An 18086-nucleotide genomic window follows, 5' to 3' on the forward strand; every position below is an offset into this window, starting at 1 on the left:
GGAAGACAATTTTTCCACTGACGGGGGTGGGTGATGGTTCAGGCGGTAATGTGAGTGATGGGGAGCGATGGGGAGCAATGGGGAGTGGCAGATGAAGCTTCGCTCACTCGCCCACTGGCTGCTCACCTCCTGCTGTGTGGCCCAGTTCCTAACAGGCCGTGGACTGGTACCAGGGGTTGGGGACCCCTGATAATGCCAAACTATTTTTTTTAAACTTAGGTGGAATACTTAAAATTCTTTGTATTAAATTTTATCTTCTTCATTTAGGTTCATCATTCTCAACTCATTTATTTTTCCTCCTTAACTTAGCAAGTTTGAATCATTTGCAAATTTGATGAAATGTTTTCTGTATCTTTCTCCAAGTCCCCACTGAAAATATTAAAAGATATTTTATATTCTTTTGAAATGATTATAAAGAATAATCATCTTTAAAAATTCATGTCTAAATATTTAATGACTATTAGATACTGAAAATGATACAAGGAGAGCTAGTTCAAATGTTGCCTGAATAATCAATCCATAAACATTTCATGTATTCTTGAGAGGAAATATTATGGAGACTTGAGTTATATATTAGTTTATTAGGGCTGCCATAACAAAGTGGCACAGACTGGGTGGCTTAAACAACAGAAATTTATTTTCCCATGATTCTGGAGGCCAGAAGTCCCAGGTCAAGGTGCCAGCTGACTGGATTCTTGGTGATGTTGCCGAACGCAAGTGTGTGTCCTAGAGACACAGTGAGGCCAAACACCAAAACGTCGTAGTCTGGAGCAGAGGAAGGTTTATTGCAGAGCCGAGCAAGGAGAACGGGTAGCTCATGCCCAGAAAAATCCCTGAACTCCCTGAAGGGTTTCAGCAAAGCATTTTTAAGGGCCAGGTGAGGAGGGGCATCCCAGAGCATGCGATCAGCTCATCCACACTTCCCTTATTTGTTGATGGTGAGGTAGCAGGGTGGTTAACATTATCAATCCTTAGGTGCCAGAAGGTCTGGGGGCTACTTGCTGATGATTATCAAGTAGTTAAGTTTTTCTGTTTGGGTGGTGATTTTTAGTATCTGAAAAGCTCAGGAAATATGCATGAGATACTATTATCTGGGTACTCCAGAGAGGAGTAGAGCAGAGGATATGGGGAGGGGTGTGTCCCAGGAAGGCCCCATAGGGTCCTGCTCAGTTACAGTGAGGCCTCTCATCTGGGCTTGCAGATGGCCACCCGCATCCTGTGTCCTCACATGGGCTTCCCTCTGTATCTGTCTGCGTCCACATTTCCTCTTCTTATAAGGACGCCAGTCATATTGGATTAGAGCCCACCCTAATGATCTCTTTTAATCTTTATCACCTCTTTAAAGACCTTATCTCCAAATACAGTCACGTTCTGAGGTAGTAGACTTCAACTTAGGAATTTTGGGGACACAGTTCAGCCCGTAACAAGCTGCTTTGCTTCCTGCTTTCCCAGTTTGTGGAGGACAGTATGTCTTCTCTGACATGTTCCTAAGTAGCCTCTTTTTCCTTTCTGTTCCCTTTATCTTCCCTTTCAGGGTGGTATAACTGTTACTGACGTACTCCAGGGAAGCACGTTCAAAGACTTCAGTGGTGTGCTACTTATTAATTTACCACATTTCTGAGTCTTTAAAGCAGATTGGACAAGCCCAGGGGGTTGGGCAGCCAATATCCTCGGGCTGCAGATGGGAAACCAGTGCAGTCTAGCCAGGATGTGAAACCAAGTCCGGGTAAGATCTTTCAAAAGCCAGGAATTAAAACCACTAGCTCAGACAAGCTTCCTTTCAGTATATCCAGAGGAGGCTGATTTATAGGGAAAGATGAAAGGAGAAAGGAGGGCAGTGTGTGTATTTTGGCGGCTCACAGGATGGTGGGGCTGAGAAAGGAGGAGGAGGGAGAAGTTATCGTAAGCCCGCAGGCAGTCAGTGAGTGAGAACATCAAAGAGGAAGCTGGACGGCCAGATGTACAAAGAGCTGGTGCAGGGGAAGGGGCTGGGGGAGAAACAGGAGGAACGTAAACATCTGACCGCTTGGGCTCAGAGCCAGAGGGGCCTTTGGAAAGGCACGATGGAGTAGGTGCAGTGAGGGGCATTTGGCCATGAGAAACCCTGGGAGGATGAGCCCCTGAGGCTTTTAAAGTCAAGTTGGACCATGAAGTAAACTGCAGAGGAATCCTGTCCAAGGGGCTCAGGTCTGGCCAAGCCTGTGAGAGGCTGCTTTCCATCTCCAGCTCTTAAGTCCCCAGGCCTGACACTGGGCCTTCTTCCAGTCTACTCCATCAATTCATTGAATAAATATGTTAAGAGAGTCCCCATGTTCCAGGCGCTGTGCTAAAAGATGAAGGATCCTTATATCTTTGGGAAGCATCCCCTCCTCCCACGGTACCATTCACCCGTATGCACTGGTGCCAACGTCTTGTGGCTGTCCTGTGTGTGATTGTCCCAACCGCTGAAGGTAGCAGGCTCCTTGACGCCCCTCTTCCAATCAAACTTGAATTTGTCTCCAAAATGAAAAGGAATAGGTAGACCACGCATTTTACCTAGCTGTTTTTCTCTACCAAAATAGTTTGGTTCTAATACATTATGTTTCGTTTCATAATTTGCCTCAGTTTTATCATTTATTCATTCATTAAAGGAACACACGTCTTTAGGGTTTGGTACACATTCCACAGTTTCAGGCAGCATGGGTCTTTTGGGGGGAAATTTGTATAGGATCAGTGAGAGAAGACATCCTCAAGAGCTAGTGAAACTTACACCTAAAACCATCTAGGCTTGATGCCTTCTGTAGACAGGATATATTTGGCAACTCATTCAATTTCTTTAAGAGTCATTAGTGGGTTTAGGTTTTCTGTTTCTTCTTGCGTCTATTTAATAATTGGTATTTTCCTTAAAATGATCTGATTTGTCTGTATTTTCGAATCTGCTGGCATACATTATAGTTCATAAAACTATGTTTTTACACGGGGCATGGTATTCTTTAACAAAGGGGGCCCAGTGTTTTGTTCCCATAGTTCACAAAGATCTGAGCAAAAATTCTGAAGGAACCCTGAGCCCTGGGGGATGGGCGTGCAGGGGATGGGGCAGACATCTTCATGGACTCTTAGGTTTCCCTGATACTACCTAGCATTTACAACAGCGCTTTACAGTTTTACAAAGCTTCTCATGCTTTCCTTACCTCCCTTTCCCTCACAAAGCCCTTGAGAGGCAGATTTGATAATAATCCCCAGCTACAGATAAGAAAAAAAAACTTATCAGAGATGTTAATTTATCCATAATATTCAGATGAGCCAGAAATCACCGCTAGATCACACCGTTTTAATTAGAAGAGAGTTTAGAGATCATCTCGTTGAGAGGTTTTTAACCTGGGGTCCATGGGCCTCCAAAGATCCCTTGGATAGACTTCAGTGGGTCCGTAATTTGGATGAGAAAAAAATAACATCCTTTTTCACTAACCTCTAACTGCAACTTAGCATTTCCTTCTATTATAATCGTAAACCACAAACCACAAAGTAGTAGCAGTATCGTCTCAGCAATAGAGATCACAGATCTGTTCATAGCACATTACAGTCGTGAGAGATAACTCAAAATAGTGCTTTCACTCACCACTACTTCAGAATTACACTAGTTAGTAACCCATCTTTTGATCTTGTTATTTAGTGTAATTTTTTAAAGTCAGTATGTTACTATATCCACAATTTTTTTTCTTTTTAATATCTTGATGCACTATAGTTCAAATAATTGGCCTCCTTTCTCATCCTTTGGATTTATTTATTTGTTTATTTATTGTCTTAATATATACATAAAATAAAATTAACCATTTGAACCATGTTAAAGTATACAGGGGACACGTAGTTTTTAGAGGACAGGAGCCCACTGTGTCCCCCTTTGCCTGACAAAGTAATAAAGCTATTCTTTTCTACTTCACCTCCCGCCCCCAAAAAAGGTGTACAATTCAGTGGCATTAAGTACATGTACACTGTTGTGCAACCATCATCACTGTCTATTTCCAGGACGTTTTGAACATTTTCATCATCCCACGTAGAAACTTTCTACGCATTAAGAAATAACTCCCCATCCCTCCCCCTCCATCCCCCAGGAATTTCCTTTCTACTATCTGTCTCTGTGTTGCCTATTCCAGATACCTCATGTAAGTGGAATGATACCATATTTGTTCTTTTGTGTCTGACTTTTTTCACTTAGCGTAACATTTTTAAGGTTCAGGCATGTTGTAGCATGTATCAGAACTTCATTCTTTTATTTATTTATTTATTTTTGCGGTACGCGGGCCTCTCACTGCTGTGGCCTCTCCCGTTGCGGAGTACAGGCTCCGGATGCACAGGCTCAGTGGCCATGGCTCACGGGCCCAGCCCCTCCGCGGCATGTGGGATCTTCCCGGACCGGGGCACGAACCCGCGTTCCCTGCATCGGCAGGCGGACTCTCGACCACTGCGCCACCAGGGAAGCCCAGAACTTCATTCTTTTTATGGCTAATATTCCATCATATGTACATACCACATTTTGTTTATCCATTCATCTGTTGATGGACACCCGGGTTGTTTCCACCTTCTGGCTGCTTGAATAATGTTGCTATGAACACTGGCGTACAAGTATCTGTTTGAGGGTCTGCTTTCAAGTTTTTTGGATATGTACCGTGGATGGAATTGCTGGGAAACATGGTAATTCTGTGTTTACCTTTTCTGAAGAACTGCCAAACTGTATTCCATAGCAGCTGCACCATTTTGCATTCCCACCAATAATGCTCAAGAGTTCCAGTTTCTTTACATCCTCACCAACACTTGTTATTCGCCATTATTTTTCTAATTCCCATCCTAGTGTGTGTTGCATTTTATTCTGGACATCTAGCAACTGTATTCTGAGAAGGGGTTATGGGCTTCACCAGACCGCCGTGGAAGTCCCTGGTACAAATAAGGGTTAAGGGTGAGGGAACCAGAGTCCAGAAATATTCCTTTTTGCTCAAGGTGAAGTAATTGACCAGCAGCAGGGCTTAATACCAAGTCTTCTAGGGCTCAGTGGAGCCCTTTCCCCTCCTACCACATGGGCTGCTCTCATGCAGACGTTTGCCTCAGCCAGTGGTCAGACTGAGTCAGGGCTGGAACAAAGCCATCCAACCAGCCACTGAAGCTAAGGCCAGCCCCAGACACAGACGAGACGGACCTAATCCGTGTCTGCAAACCGCTGCAGTGTAAAACTGCCACACACAACCACAGTAACTGTATTTTCATTTGTTCAACAAACATTGAGTGCCTTGTGTGAGTTCAAACACCACGTTCGGTTGGAGTATCTGGGGGGCACCCAAAGGGGCATCCCTTGGAGAAGCTAAACTGATAGTTTGGTTTACATGTTAAAGGTCAGGAGGGAGAAATAACCCTGCCTGTGTTTCCTTTAAATACAGAATGGTGTCCTGAGCTGTCGTTTCTCGATCAGGAGCCTCTGGTTCTGCAGAGGCAGCCTAAGATGGCTTCCTTTGCCCTGACAGTCTCATGGCCCCATTTTCTTACTGACCTTCCAATCAACCGTGGCTCCTGAACCTTTCCACACCTGCCACCACACTTGTCAGCTTGCTTTTACCAATAACCATAGCTAACTTTGAACATGTGTGAGCTCTGGCTTTCCACTGTGTGACCATGAGTAAGTAGCAGAATGACCCTAACCCCAGTTGTCTCATTTGTGAAATGGGCATGATAATGGCACCTCCCTCAGAGTGGGAATGAAGATGGGATGAGATCATGCAGATAAAGGGCTTGGCCCAGAGCCTGGCATGGACTTAGCTTTCAATAAATGCTTGTTGCTGTTATTGTCGATTTTAAAGTTTATTTTTAAAACACAATTTGTACATTGCAAAGTGGTGTTAACTCGCCTGTGCTCCCACTCTACTGTGAGATCTTTAAAACTAGGAACTAGGTCTTTTCGTCTCTGGGTATAAAGCATCTGGTGTAGCAGCCTCACAATAAATGTGTACTGAATAAATGAATGAGAGATGACATTTATTAATATTATTAGTATTGTTAATTTTTATTTATCTCTTTGAGCACCTACTGATTTAAACATAAAGTAGCAGTTTTTTTCTCTTTCACTCTTAAATCAGATATTGATCTTAGAGAAGGACGTCTAAAAACTTGATTACATGAGCATTTCAGAAAATACGTGTAATTAGCAAAACAGTTTAATACATTTTATTTTTAAAGTGTCAAAGGTTGTACCACCAGATCCATTCCTTCATACGTAGAACAAACACATTTTTGTTGAGCAGCTACTCTATGGCAGGCTTGGCATCAGTAGTGAAATCTCTGGGTATTAGGTAGGGTGCAATTGGAATAAGCCAACAGTGTTTTTCTTAAAAGATATTTGAATATCTTAAAAGAAGTCTGGAGATGTGATTCCCAGTTCGTGGCAGTGGCTCAGCTTTATCTTTGAGGCCAGGGTTATTTCCAGCTGAAGCGACCTCAGCCCAGGAGATTGGCTTTCCTTTCTTAGGCTTCTGCCTTAATAATCACAGGATGGCTGCTGCAGCTCCAAACATCACATCCTTCCATGGTTATGGTCAAGGCAGGAAGAGAATAAGAGTGGAGGAAGGAGGACTTTTTTGTCCCTTCACTCACTCCTTTTATCAGAGACCAAAATCTTCAGTAGACTTTCCCTTACTCCCCATAGGCCAAAACTGGATTGCGTGCCTACTCCAGCTACCTCGTCTGGAGACTGGGATAACCAAGACTGTCTTCTTCCAGTAAGGAGTTGTTCCTGGCGGGGATGGGACCTATCCTCGCAGAGATCATGGTCACTTTCTTGCTGCTTGGGATCTTAGCAAGGAAGCAGGAAGGGGATTCGTAGAGAAATGAAGTTTAAGTAGTCAACACTAGTGTCATCCAGTCTACTGTGTTAAGCCATTTTCTTGAAGGTGGTGAGGGGACAGTCGCTGAATCCAGGGGAAGAATGTTCCAGGCTCGCCTGAAGTGTTTAGAGCAGCAATGCCAGTGCAGCGTGGCTCAGGGAAGTAACATGGGGACCTTGGTGGGTCGTTGTTAGGACTTTGGCTTTTCTCTGAGAGAGATGGGAACCGTCGGAGGGTTTTAAGCAAAGGAGTGACATGCTTTCTCTTGTGTTTAAAGGACTGCTGTGGCTGCTGGATTGAGAACAGTCTGTAGAGGAACGAGGCAAAGGCCGTTTAGGAGGCTAACGACATCATCCCAGTGAGGGATGTTGGTGGAGGTGATCATCCCTGGAGTGTAATGAAGAACTAAGAATTATTTTATTTGTGGCAAGTTTCCCCAAACCTTCTTGAATACTACCAGTTGCTGGGAATTTATGTAAAGCCTGCAGAGTACCTACAGTTACAGCGAGGGAACATTAATGTGATATAAAGTCATGCAGGTTGTACCCTTCTATAGCTGTGTGTGTACATTTGTTGTTTCCTGTAGATTAATCATCAAGAGTATGAATTCTAGATTCCTGGATTTGAATCTTGATTCTACTACTTACTAACTGTGTGACCTTGGGCAAATTACTGTAAACTCTCTGAGACTCAGTTTTCCCACCTGTTAAATGGGGATAATAGGTTGTTGTGAACGGTAAGGAGTTAGTGCATGTAGCATTATATTGATATATAATCGTTGCTCAATCAATATTAGCTATCATTATAGATACGGATATAACCACTTGTAAAGGTCAAGGAACATCCCTATTTAATTCATTTTACTTAAAACCATAGCATACGAGAGCTGGAAAGGAACTGAGAAATCATTTAGTCCAACCCTAGAGATCAAAGTAACATAGCCACCCTCCCCCCTCCAAAAAAGGAAGGTTATGTGGCCACTGTCACCTTGTGGGTGGAAGAACGGGGACCAGAACATGGGTCTCCGGACTCCCAGTCCATAGCAGTGCTTTCTTTGCTATGGCCATGTTGCTTCCATACAGCCCTCAACACAATACCAGGTGGAAATAATAATAATAACAAAAATAATTATTTGACTCTTACTCTGTGCCAGGCACCATTCTAAGTACTTTACTCATATTCACTTACTTAATCTTCACGGCACCCCTCTGAGGCAGGTACAGTCGCTGTCTCCATCTTGTAAAAGGGGAAACTGAAGGTTAGAGGGAGTAAGTAACTTGCCCAGGATGGAGAATGTGTGTGGTGTCAGGGAACAGGGGCGGCCCGAGAGTCAGGAGGCTGCCCCACCTTTACCCTGCATGACCTTCTCCATTTGCAGAATACAGAAATTGAATCCAGCCTTTAAAGTTCCTTTTCAGTGTTAAAATTTGCATATCCTAAAGTGCTTTGTGATGATCAGGTCTGATCATTTCATCATCATGAAACTTGCTGTCTTATTAACTGCTCTTCATCTTAATGATCAGCTACAAGAAAGACTATTTGTAGAACAGCCTAGAAACCAAAGTCACCCGGGCTGTGAGGGATTCCTGAAATGTTATTTCTGGTTTCCGTAGCAACCCTGGCATTGGGCATGAAGCTTAATTGAGTCAGCTGTAGCAGCTGGAGCCCAGTGTTCGCTCGAGCACCCACCGAGAGTGATGAGGAAACAAATCACTGGCTCGGCAGATTTCCTTTTGTGTAATATACTGTCTCGGTGTACTTAGGGAGTGGAAACCTAAGCCCAGTTAAGTGAGGTTGGAGGAAATGAAGCATCGTATCAGAGTGGAGAGAGAGAGGACAAGTTTCCAAAGGACATGGTGATGAGAACAATCTAGTTTCCTGAAGCAGTCACTGTAGAGAAAACGAGGGGATAGGCAAACAGAGGCTTCAGGGGAGGGGAGGAAAGTTGGCCCCGCTTTCACAAAGCTTGGAGGGACTAGGTCTTCAGGTGAGCTTTGTGAAGAGGACTGAGTATGCCTTGTATTTTTTTGTTCCAATGTATTTGGAGTTTTCATCGAGACCTTACTGTAGATGAGGGAGGCATCAAGAAGGCAGATGTATTGAGGAGTTGAGGGGACCACCAGGGCCAGTGCAGAAAACAAAGCTCTCTGGGTATTTGATTTTATCTTTTTATAAATTTATTTATTTATTTATTTTTGTCTGCGTTGGGTCTTCATTGCTGCGCGTGGGCTTTTTCTAGTTGTGTTGAGCGCGGGCTACTCTTCGTTGCGGTGCGTGGGCTTCTCATTGAGGTGGCTTCTCTTGTTACAGAGCACGGGCTCTCGGCGCATGGGCTTCAGTAGTTGCAGCACGAGGGCTCAGTAGTTGTGGCTCACAGGCTCTAGAGCGCAGGCTTAGTAGTTGCGGCGCACGGGCTTAGTTGCTCTGTGGAATGTGGGATCTTCCCAGACTAGGGATCAAACCCATGTCCCCCGCATTAGCAGGTGGATTCTTAACCACTGCATCACCAGGGAAGTCCCTCTCTAGGTTTTTTTTTTTTTTAAACATGCACATTACTTTTTCTTGAAAATTAATTAATTTATTTTTTGGCTGCGTTGGGTCTTTGCTGCGTGCGGGCTTTCTCTAGTTGCAGCGAACGGGGGTTACTCTTTGTTGTGTCACGCGGGCTTCTCATTGTGGTGGCTTCTCTTGTTGCAGAGCATGGGCTCTAGGTTCACGGACTTCAGTAGTTGTGGCTCACGGGCTCTAGGGTGCAGGCTCAGTAGTTGTGGCACACGGGCTTAGTTGCCCTGCGGCATGTGGGATCTTCCCGGACCAGGGTTCAAACCCGTGTCCCCTGCATTGGCAGGTGGATTCTTTTTTTTTTTTTCATTTTTATCATTTTACCTTGTTAACTGCCTCTTTATTTATTTATTTTTTTAACATCTTTATTGGGGTATAATTGCTTTACAATGGTGTGTTAGTTTCTGCTTTATAACAAAGTGAATCAGCTATACATATACATATGCTCCCATGTGTCTTCCCTCTTGCGTCTCCCTCCCTCCCACTCTCCCCATCCCACCCCTCCAGGCTGTCCCAAAGCCCCGAGCTAATATCCCTGGCAGGTGGATTCTTAACCACTGCACCACCAGGGAAGTCCACCTCTCTAGGTATTTTAGGCAGAGAGGGATTTCATACAGGGAATTAGGTGCTTCCATAATTAATGGAAAGGGTGAAGGAGTGGAAGTTCAGGGCCATCACCTAAGAACCCATTGCCGGGGTCAGGATGCTGTCGCTGCCATAACTACATCTGTGAAGCTGGTGAGCAGACACTAGAACACCGAGTCTGTGTTTCTACCACCTTACTTGCCAGCAGAAACAGGCTTCACCTCACTTCCTCCTTTGTGAGTGTATGTACTTGGTGTTACCTAATTCTCACGCAGGACCCTAGCTGCAGGGGAGTTATTGAAATGTGCTTCTTGTCTTTTTAATGTCTGCAGTACTGGAAGGCTCATAAAGAGAGGTGGGGGTTCATGCTGAGTGCCAACTGACACTCAATCAATAGTTATTTCCTTTGAATGTTCAATTAACTAGGGAGAGAAATAGCAGTAGAGGAGTTAGACACCCAAGAGGGATGAGTCGGAAGGGGCCAACTGCTGACCTAAGCTTTCTGCTCTACCAGCTGAAAGTCCTTCAGGTAGACTCACTCCAGGGTTAGATAACAAAGGGGCAGAAACTCAACTCCTAAAGACAAAGGAGTTGTCTTTAAATTCTCCCTGGTCGGTGCTTTGTGACCACCTAGAGGGGTGGGATTGGGAGGGTGGGAGGGAGGGAGACGCAAGAGGGAAGAGATATGGGAACATATGTATATGTATAGCTGATTCACTTTGTTATAAAGCAGAAACGAACACACCATTGTAAAGCAATTATACCCCAATAAAGATGTTAAAAAAAAGGAAATAATAAATTCTCCCTGGTACGTTCTCTATAGTGTATACATAGGGGACATTCATTTATACCTGAGACCACGCTGGGAACTCCAGTGGGAGGGGCTTTGGGTTGGGCCAGGGATGGAGAAGAGTGAAGACTGGGCTGAATCAGGAGCCCTTAGAATGTGCCCTAAAAGAGGATGGGCACATTTAGAACACTTCAGTGGCTCCCCATGGGCTCCTTCATGGAGTCCAAACTTCTCAGTAGGAGGTACATGCGGCCCTCTCTGTCATTCCCATCCTGTCCTTTAAGATCCAGCCATAGCACCCTATCTGTATTACCCATGCACATGGCGCCCTACTCTGTTCTGGCCTCTAGGCCTTTGCTCATGCCGACCCTTTGCCTAAAATGCCCAACCCAACTCTGCCTGGCCAATGCCTGCTCGTCCTTTAATAATGGAATAATATTTTAAGACAATATAATGTGGTACCCTTCAGCTTCTTTAGGAATCTTCCCACCCATCATCCCGGGATCGTGCTCTCCTCCAGGCTCTAGTTGCACATGATTTTTATGAATCTTATGAAGCTGTCTTCTCTACAAGGTTGTAAGCCTCTCCCAGGCTAAGATTGGTTCTTGTGCTGTATCCCTAGCACCTGGCATAGAGAGGAGGGTACCACAGTGTTTGCGTAACTCAACCAAACCGAAATGATGAGAGACACTTTTCCTTGGCTGGTACAGGTCTGTGGAAGCTTCCGCCCCTGCCTCTGTGTGTGCCTGCACCCCTCCCCTTCCAGGGAAGAGCTACAAGACTGCATCTAGCAAGGCCTCTTCCTCGTGGCCCTCACCCCTCCCCAGCCCAACCCTATTGCTATTCACAGGTCTCTGCTCTGCGCCTGACTTCCATCTGGACACTCAGAAAGCAGATGAGGCAATTGTTCAATGTATTAAGTTAAAATGCTCGTGTGGGTGAAATGCCAGTTTGCTTTTTAAAAACCACCTACACCTACACTCTTTTTCACTTTGCAGAAAGGAGAGATCACCTGTTTCCCAGTACTTTCTGTACTGTCTTGTATTGGGGGATGGGTTGTGTGTGTGTGTGTGTGTGTGTGTGTGTGTGTAGATTACAATTTTTAAGATATGAGTCATTTCTCATTTGGAGGAAGGAAGAAAGCTGATGAGAAGGGTTTTGATAGAGAATACCAAACTGATTCTGTATCTATTCAGTCAGCTCAGTGAATTTTAAAACCATCGACCATTTCAGGGCTTCTTTATCCTTCTTTTCTCAATTAAGAGAAAGCCTGTTTGTAGACACGCTGAGAGTAGATGTGAGGGGCATTTCTTTTTAAGCGAAGCTTTAGCAAACTGCTTTACCTTGCAAGGAAATTCAGTTCATTGGAAACTTTTTTCTCCAGGGCTAAACTTTCTCTTTGGCTCCCTCGCAAAGAAAATTGTCCAGGGTTCTGGAAACCACAGCTGTCGAACTTCATACGACGTCTCTTTTCTTTTAGCTCGTGTAAGAGTTATGAGAGGAGACTGGTGTGATGTGGCATGGTTTTTCTTTCTTCTCTTTTTCTTTTCCAGTTTGCTGGCTAGTTGGTGCATACTCCCTGAGGGCCTTAGAGAGCTGCGTTCCTAAAGGAATTTATGAGGGTCAGCAGGGACAAAGGAAATTTGAGCTGGTGTCAACCCAGGATCCCTCAGGGCGCCACTGGCCCTTGTCTCTGGTTTATGGAGCACCATTGCTAACCAAAGATGCAGGCTCATTCACCAGAACCTTCTTTTAAATAAAAACAAAACCCCAAACAAACTCATCGTGACATTGGCAAGTATATTTTGCGTAAAAACTTCCCAGTGCGGGGCTTCCCTGGTGGCGCAGTGGTTGAGAGTCCGCCTGCCGATGCAGGGGACACGGGTTCGTGCCCCGGTACGGGAAGATCCCACGTGCTGCGGAGTGGCTGGGCCCGTGAGCCATGGCTGCTGAGCCTGTGCGTCCGGAGCCTGTGCTCCGCAACGGGCGAAGCCACAGCGGTGAGAGGCCTGTGTACCGCAAAAAAAAAAAACTTCCCAGTGCGGATCTCCATGAGCAGACAGAATCCATCCTGCAAGTCTCTCTCCCACCACAGCCATCTCTTTCTGCCCTGCAGGGGTTCCCCTTGGTTTTGGTTAACGTGTACACAGGTCAAATCTGACAGTAAGTTTCAGTGCTTGCCTGTGAACTTTGGTTCTGCTTGTAGGTGTTGGAAAGGAGTTAATAGAATGAAAGTTGACATTCAGACCATATCTCGGGCGTTCATGAGGGGAGCACGTAAATGGTATCAACTGGCATTCAGAGCAGGTGGGCGGGGGGGGGGGGGGGCGGGGAGGAGATCACAGAAATCACCTCCGTCTGGATGTACATCGTTGCTTTTGTCCTCAGTAATCGGCCAAGAGATAGAGATGTGTTTGCTCTGTACCTCTGCTGGATTCATGCCTCCTTGTTCATCAGCACAGTCTCTACTGACCTTTGTGACTGAGGGTTCAGCTGTTCTGGCTATAAGCATATGTTATGCTTCTTGAATAGTAATTCATTTTCCCTGCCTCGTTCTGCCGCCATCTGCACGCTCGTGTCACTGCCTGCCTGGGCTGTAAGCCGCCTAAGGTCAGGCCCGGCATCCTCTGGGTGGCAACAGCCCCACAGCACCAGTACTGTACAGACAGACCTTGTTTTATTGGGTTTTGCTTTTGTTGTGCTTCGCAGATACTGTGTTTTTCACAAATTGAGGATCTGTGGCAGCCCTGTGTCAAACAAGACCATTGGTGCCATTTTTCCAACGCATTTGCTCACTTTGTGTCTCTGTGTCACGTTTTGGTAATTCTTGCAATATTTCAGGCTTTTTCATTGTTATTCTATCTGTTACGGTGATCTGTGATCGTTGATCTTTGATATTCTATTGTGAAAAGGTTACAACTTGCTGAAGGCTCAGATTATGGCTGGCATTTTTTAGCGATAAAATATTTTTAAATTAAGGTAAATTAAGGTACACTTTTTTAGACATAATGCTATCGCACGCTTAATAGGCTACGGTATAGTGTAAACATAACTTTTATATGCGCTGGGAAACCAGAAAGCTCGTGTGACACGCGGTATGGCGGTATTTGCTCTATTGCGGTAGTCTGGGACCGAACCTGCAGTTCCTCTGAGATGTGCCTGTATTTTGCCCATAGTGCCTTCAGTTCTCTATGTGCAGCCCTGAGCCAGGCATCCATGAAATGAGGATGAACAAGGCCCACTCGTGACTTCAGAGGTTTGCCTTATGGTTTGGTGGGGCTCGCAGGCCAGCAAATACGGAATTTGTGGGATGACGTCACTGCACATTGTTACTAGTTGTGCTACTGTCATCACTGCCTGGGGGTGCAGGAGGCACTTGTGGACTCGAGTAGGTGCAGCGGGTGTGCTCGTAGGTATCAGAAAGAACTTAATAAAATGAAGGTGAAGCTCTGGGGCCAAAGGCACTGGCCCAGGACAGAGGGTGAAGAGGACTTCGCACTTGGGGGAGTGTGTCTTCAGTTGAGCTCTAAATCCTGAGTCTCATTCAAGTCTCTGCCGTTGGCCCTCCCAGATATTAACTGGGGTTTAATGTGTTAACTGGTGACTGGGAGAGTAAGTTCATATGCCTCTCCTCTGGGACGTTTCTCTGTTCAGAGGAGACACTTCATGCTAGGTCACCTGCTGGGAAACGGAGGCTAAAAATGCAGGTACTACAATCAGACTGGCTTGGATGTGAAATCCCTGTCTCGTACCACTCATTCTCCCCATGCCAGTGGACTTGTCATTTAGCCTCTCTAAGCCTCAGGGCCCTCGTCTGTAAGTTGGAAGTAATAATGGGGCCTACCTTGTTCATTTTCTGAACCTAATCAAAAGCCAGGACACAGCTGACCTACACATGATCTGACAATGGACCAGACGTGGATCAGAACCCGTGAGAGAATCCAGGATGTAAGGTTTCCATATTTACAAGGTCTCTCCTGGTCTTGTGGAGGAGGGTGCTGAGACACAGGAAGGGGTCTCTTCTGGACTCTTGCTGTGTGGCCTCTTTGATGGTCTCTCAGGCTCCCATGCCCCTTGGGAGCATGCCCCTTGTCACACCTATGAATCATCTGGAACAACTGTCTAATTGCATATTCGTGGGCTTCAGCCTCAAAGATTCTAATTCACTGGGTCTAGGGTGCTGCCCAGGATTCATCATTTTAAATAAGTACCCCCAGGCGTTTCTGACGTCATCAGGGCATTGAGGATCCCCACTGTGGGCTGTTTTTATTGTACCTCCACTGACTAGCTCCCCCAGCCCACTCTGGCTCGTGGAGGGGTATGTGCAACTTTCCCTTCTTTGCCCTCCTACCCCTCCCATCACATATGCACCCTGAAGGAAAGAAGCCAAGACCCTACTGAGCATCTATGTGCGTTGCACTCTGCTGGGTACTAGGGATTCATAGAAGACACTACATGTGGCCGGTAGCTCCATACCTGAGATGCTGGTAGGAGAATGCTCAGACATAGGTGACCACAGGGCCAAGGCTTATGCTGAGGAGGCAGCTGAGAGAGGATGGCATGTAGGGACCTATAAACCTAGATATCACTGAGGTGTAAGATATAGGGCAGGGAGTGGTGGGTGGGTCCAAGAGGCTAAAGAGTTCATTAGTTCCTTCTCCCATGACCTTGCTGTCAGTGACCCTTAGGATGGTGGCTTTTGAAGAAATTGCTTTGTTGAGACAGCATCCTGGGCTCATTTATCCTGAGAGCTCACAGCTGCCAAGTTGAGCTACTGTGACTCTGATGAAACTCACCAAAATATTTCATCATCGGAAAGTTCTGCTATAAAGAGGGGAAGAGTAAGGTCCATTTGTGGAGAGAGTCTCTCTACTCTCCCAGGCCAGGAAAACCAAAGGTGAGATGATGGGGCATTAAGGCCTGGAGGGCTCTAATGGGAGTGAGTGGAGAGAATGTCTGGCTGGCAAATTGGTTTTGTTTCTCAAGCCCCCTCCAGGCACTAGGGGGTGGGAAGGGGATGGGGGATGCTGTGCCCAGAGGACCCCTGTGGCTGAGCTTTGATTCTGAGGCTGGGATTGATTAGCCGGGGGGTGGGGCGGGGGGGGTGTTGGTGTCTCACAGGTGCTGGAGTTGGGGGTCTCAGGGCCGGCATGCAAGGCTTGGAATTTGCTGTCCTGGCTGGAGATTTTATCATGTGACTAGCTGTCAATCCAGATGTCTCCTTTCTGTGGTTTATACAGTTGATTTTTTGAACCTTATGTTCAGGGCTTGACATTTATACCACTTAGATTTCCTCGTTAGTTTTTTTTTTTTTTTAACATCTTTATTGGAGTGTAATTGGTCTACAATGGTGTGTTAGTTTCTGCTGTATAACAAAGTGAATCAGCTATACGTATACATATATCCCCATATCTCCTCCCTCTTGCGTCTCCCTCCCACCCTCCCAATCCCACCCCTCTAGGTGGTCACAAAGCACCGAGCTGATCTCCCTGTGCTATGTGGCTGCTTCCCACTAGCTATCTATTTGACGTTTGGTAGTGTATATATGTCCATGCCACGCTCTCACTTCGTCCCAGCTCACCCTTCCCTCCTCTTGTTAATTTTGACTCATTTTTCCAGCCCTCAGAAATCCTTTCTGGTCCTGACTCTGTTATTCAGCTTTTTAAGCGATTCCTTCCAGCATAGTGTGTAGTGGTGTAGTGAGAACTGCAAATGCCCCCAGAATTTGGAAAACTGTTTGGAAAATGTTACCGAGTGGGAACTGATTTTCTAATGTGTCTACGATCCCATTAAGAAGTCCAGGGTGTATCCATAATATAATATAATCAGCTTTTCAGGCCACTCCCCAGGGGTTCTTTAGGAAGATGTGAGTGGAGCATGATTGAGTCAGAGGAAGCCATAGCTCATCATCTGCATTGTAAAACGGCTGGCGTGAGGTAATGCAGTAGCTGACTAAGAAGGGAATTAGAGGGGGAAGAATTGAAATGTGGTCCTTTCAGCCCTGCCCGAGGACCATGGCACCCTAGTCAAGAGCCCTAAATACAGGGGAATTGCAGGTTAAGTCGCACTGGAGGCAAAAATCAAAGGTGCTCCAAATTGCCTCTGAAATATCCATGAGATCACCTGTAAATCACAGGGCTAGTCATAGTCTAGAGGCACATGGGGATGGAACACATGAGGTGGCCACAGGGGCCACATCTCAGGTGTCTGTGGGCACAAGCTCATTGAGCGTGATGGTGGGTGTTACGCCATCACGTCTTTTCTCTCAGTCTGTCTGTCTGTCTTTGTTAAGCCCATATAGTTCAATACACATAAACCAATTGCTTAAGGGATGCAATTTCCTTGAATTCTGATGTGCTATTTTATATTCTTATAGTGGAGGATACATACCACTTGTACAAATTGAGGAGACTATTTCTTTCCTTTTTTTATAAATTTATTTATTTATTTAATTTTAATTTTGGCTGTGTTGGGTCTTTGTTGCTGAGCGCGGGCTTTCTCTAGTTGCGGCGAGCAGGGGCTACTCTTTGTTGCGGTGCGTGGGCTTCTCATTGCGGTGGCTTCTCTTGTTGCAGAGCACGGGCTCTAGGGGCGTGGGCTTCAGTAGTTGTGGCTCACGGGCTTCAGTAGCTGTGGCTCGAAGGCTCTAGAGCGCAGACTCAGTAGTTGTGGCGCACGGGCTTAGTTGCTCCGCGGCATGTGGGATCTTCCCGGACCAGGGCTCGAACCCGTGTCCCCTGAATTGGCAGACGGATTCTTAACCCACTGCACCACCAGGGAAGCCCGAGGAGACTATTTCTTAGGGAATTTCTGTTTCCTTTGCTCTGACCCCATGCCCACCAGCAGCCTTCCGTCATAAGTGTGACTTTATCTAAAAGTTCATGGGCAGGCCGTCGACATGGCCACCCTTATTATTTCTCATTGAATTGTAGTAAGTTAGCACTAATTATCAGATAATGTCTCAAAAGTATGATTAGCTAACTTACCTTTATTCAGTTTCTTAGAAGTAGATAAAATTGAGTACTTCAACCTTTGTTGTAGAGCCCCAGACTCTGAAACCAGATTGGCAAAATGATTCCATTTCATTGTCTGTAGGTACTTGCAGGGCAGTGTTGAAAGGATCCTGAGGCTGAGTCCAGGCTGAGTGGGAGAGGGTGGGAATTGATTCGTAATGTCTGCCAGGGACAAGGTTAAAAAAAAAAAGGGGACATTGCTAATCCTGCCCTGAAGCCTGGGTACCCACACCCAGAGGTAGTCAGCTATGCTCTCCCTTTCTCTCTGAGCATTCTACTTATCTTTTTAGT

The 18086-nt window shown here is 45.7% G+C and overlaps 1 protein-coding gene across 5 annotated transcripts in view; it reads left to right on the forward strand.

Annotated features, from left to right (window-relative positions):
* MATN2 (matrilin 2) overlaps positions 1 to 18086 on the forward strand; it is a 155508-nt gene that overhangs the window by 25486 nt on the left and 111936 nt on the right. The gene's annotated exons all lie outside the window — the stretch shown is intronic.

The sequence above is a fragment of the Phocoena sinus genome, chromosome 17, assembly GCF_008692025.1.
Source record: "Phocoena sinus isolate mPhoSin1 chromosome 17, mPhoSin1.pri, whole genome shotgun sequence".
NCBI classification, from domain to species: domain Eukaryota; kingdom Metazoa; phylum Chordata; class Mammalia; order Artiodactyla; family Phocoenidae; genus Phocoena; species Phocoena sinus.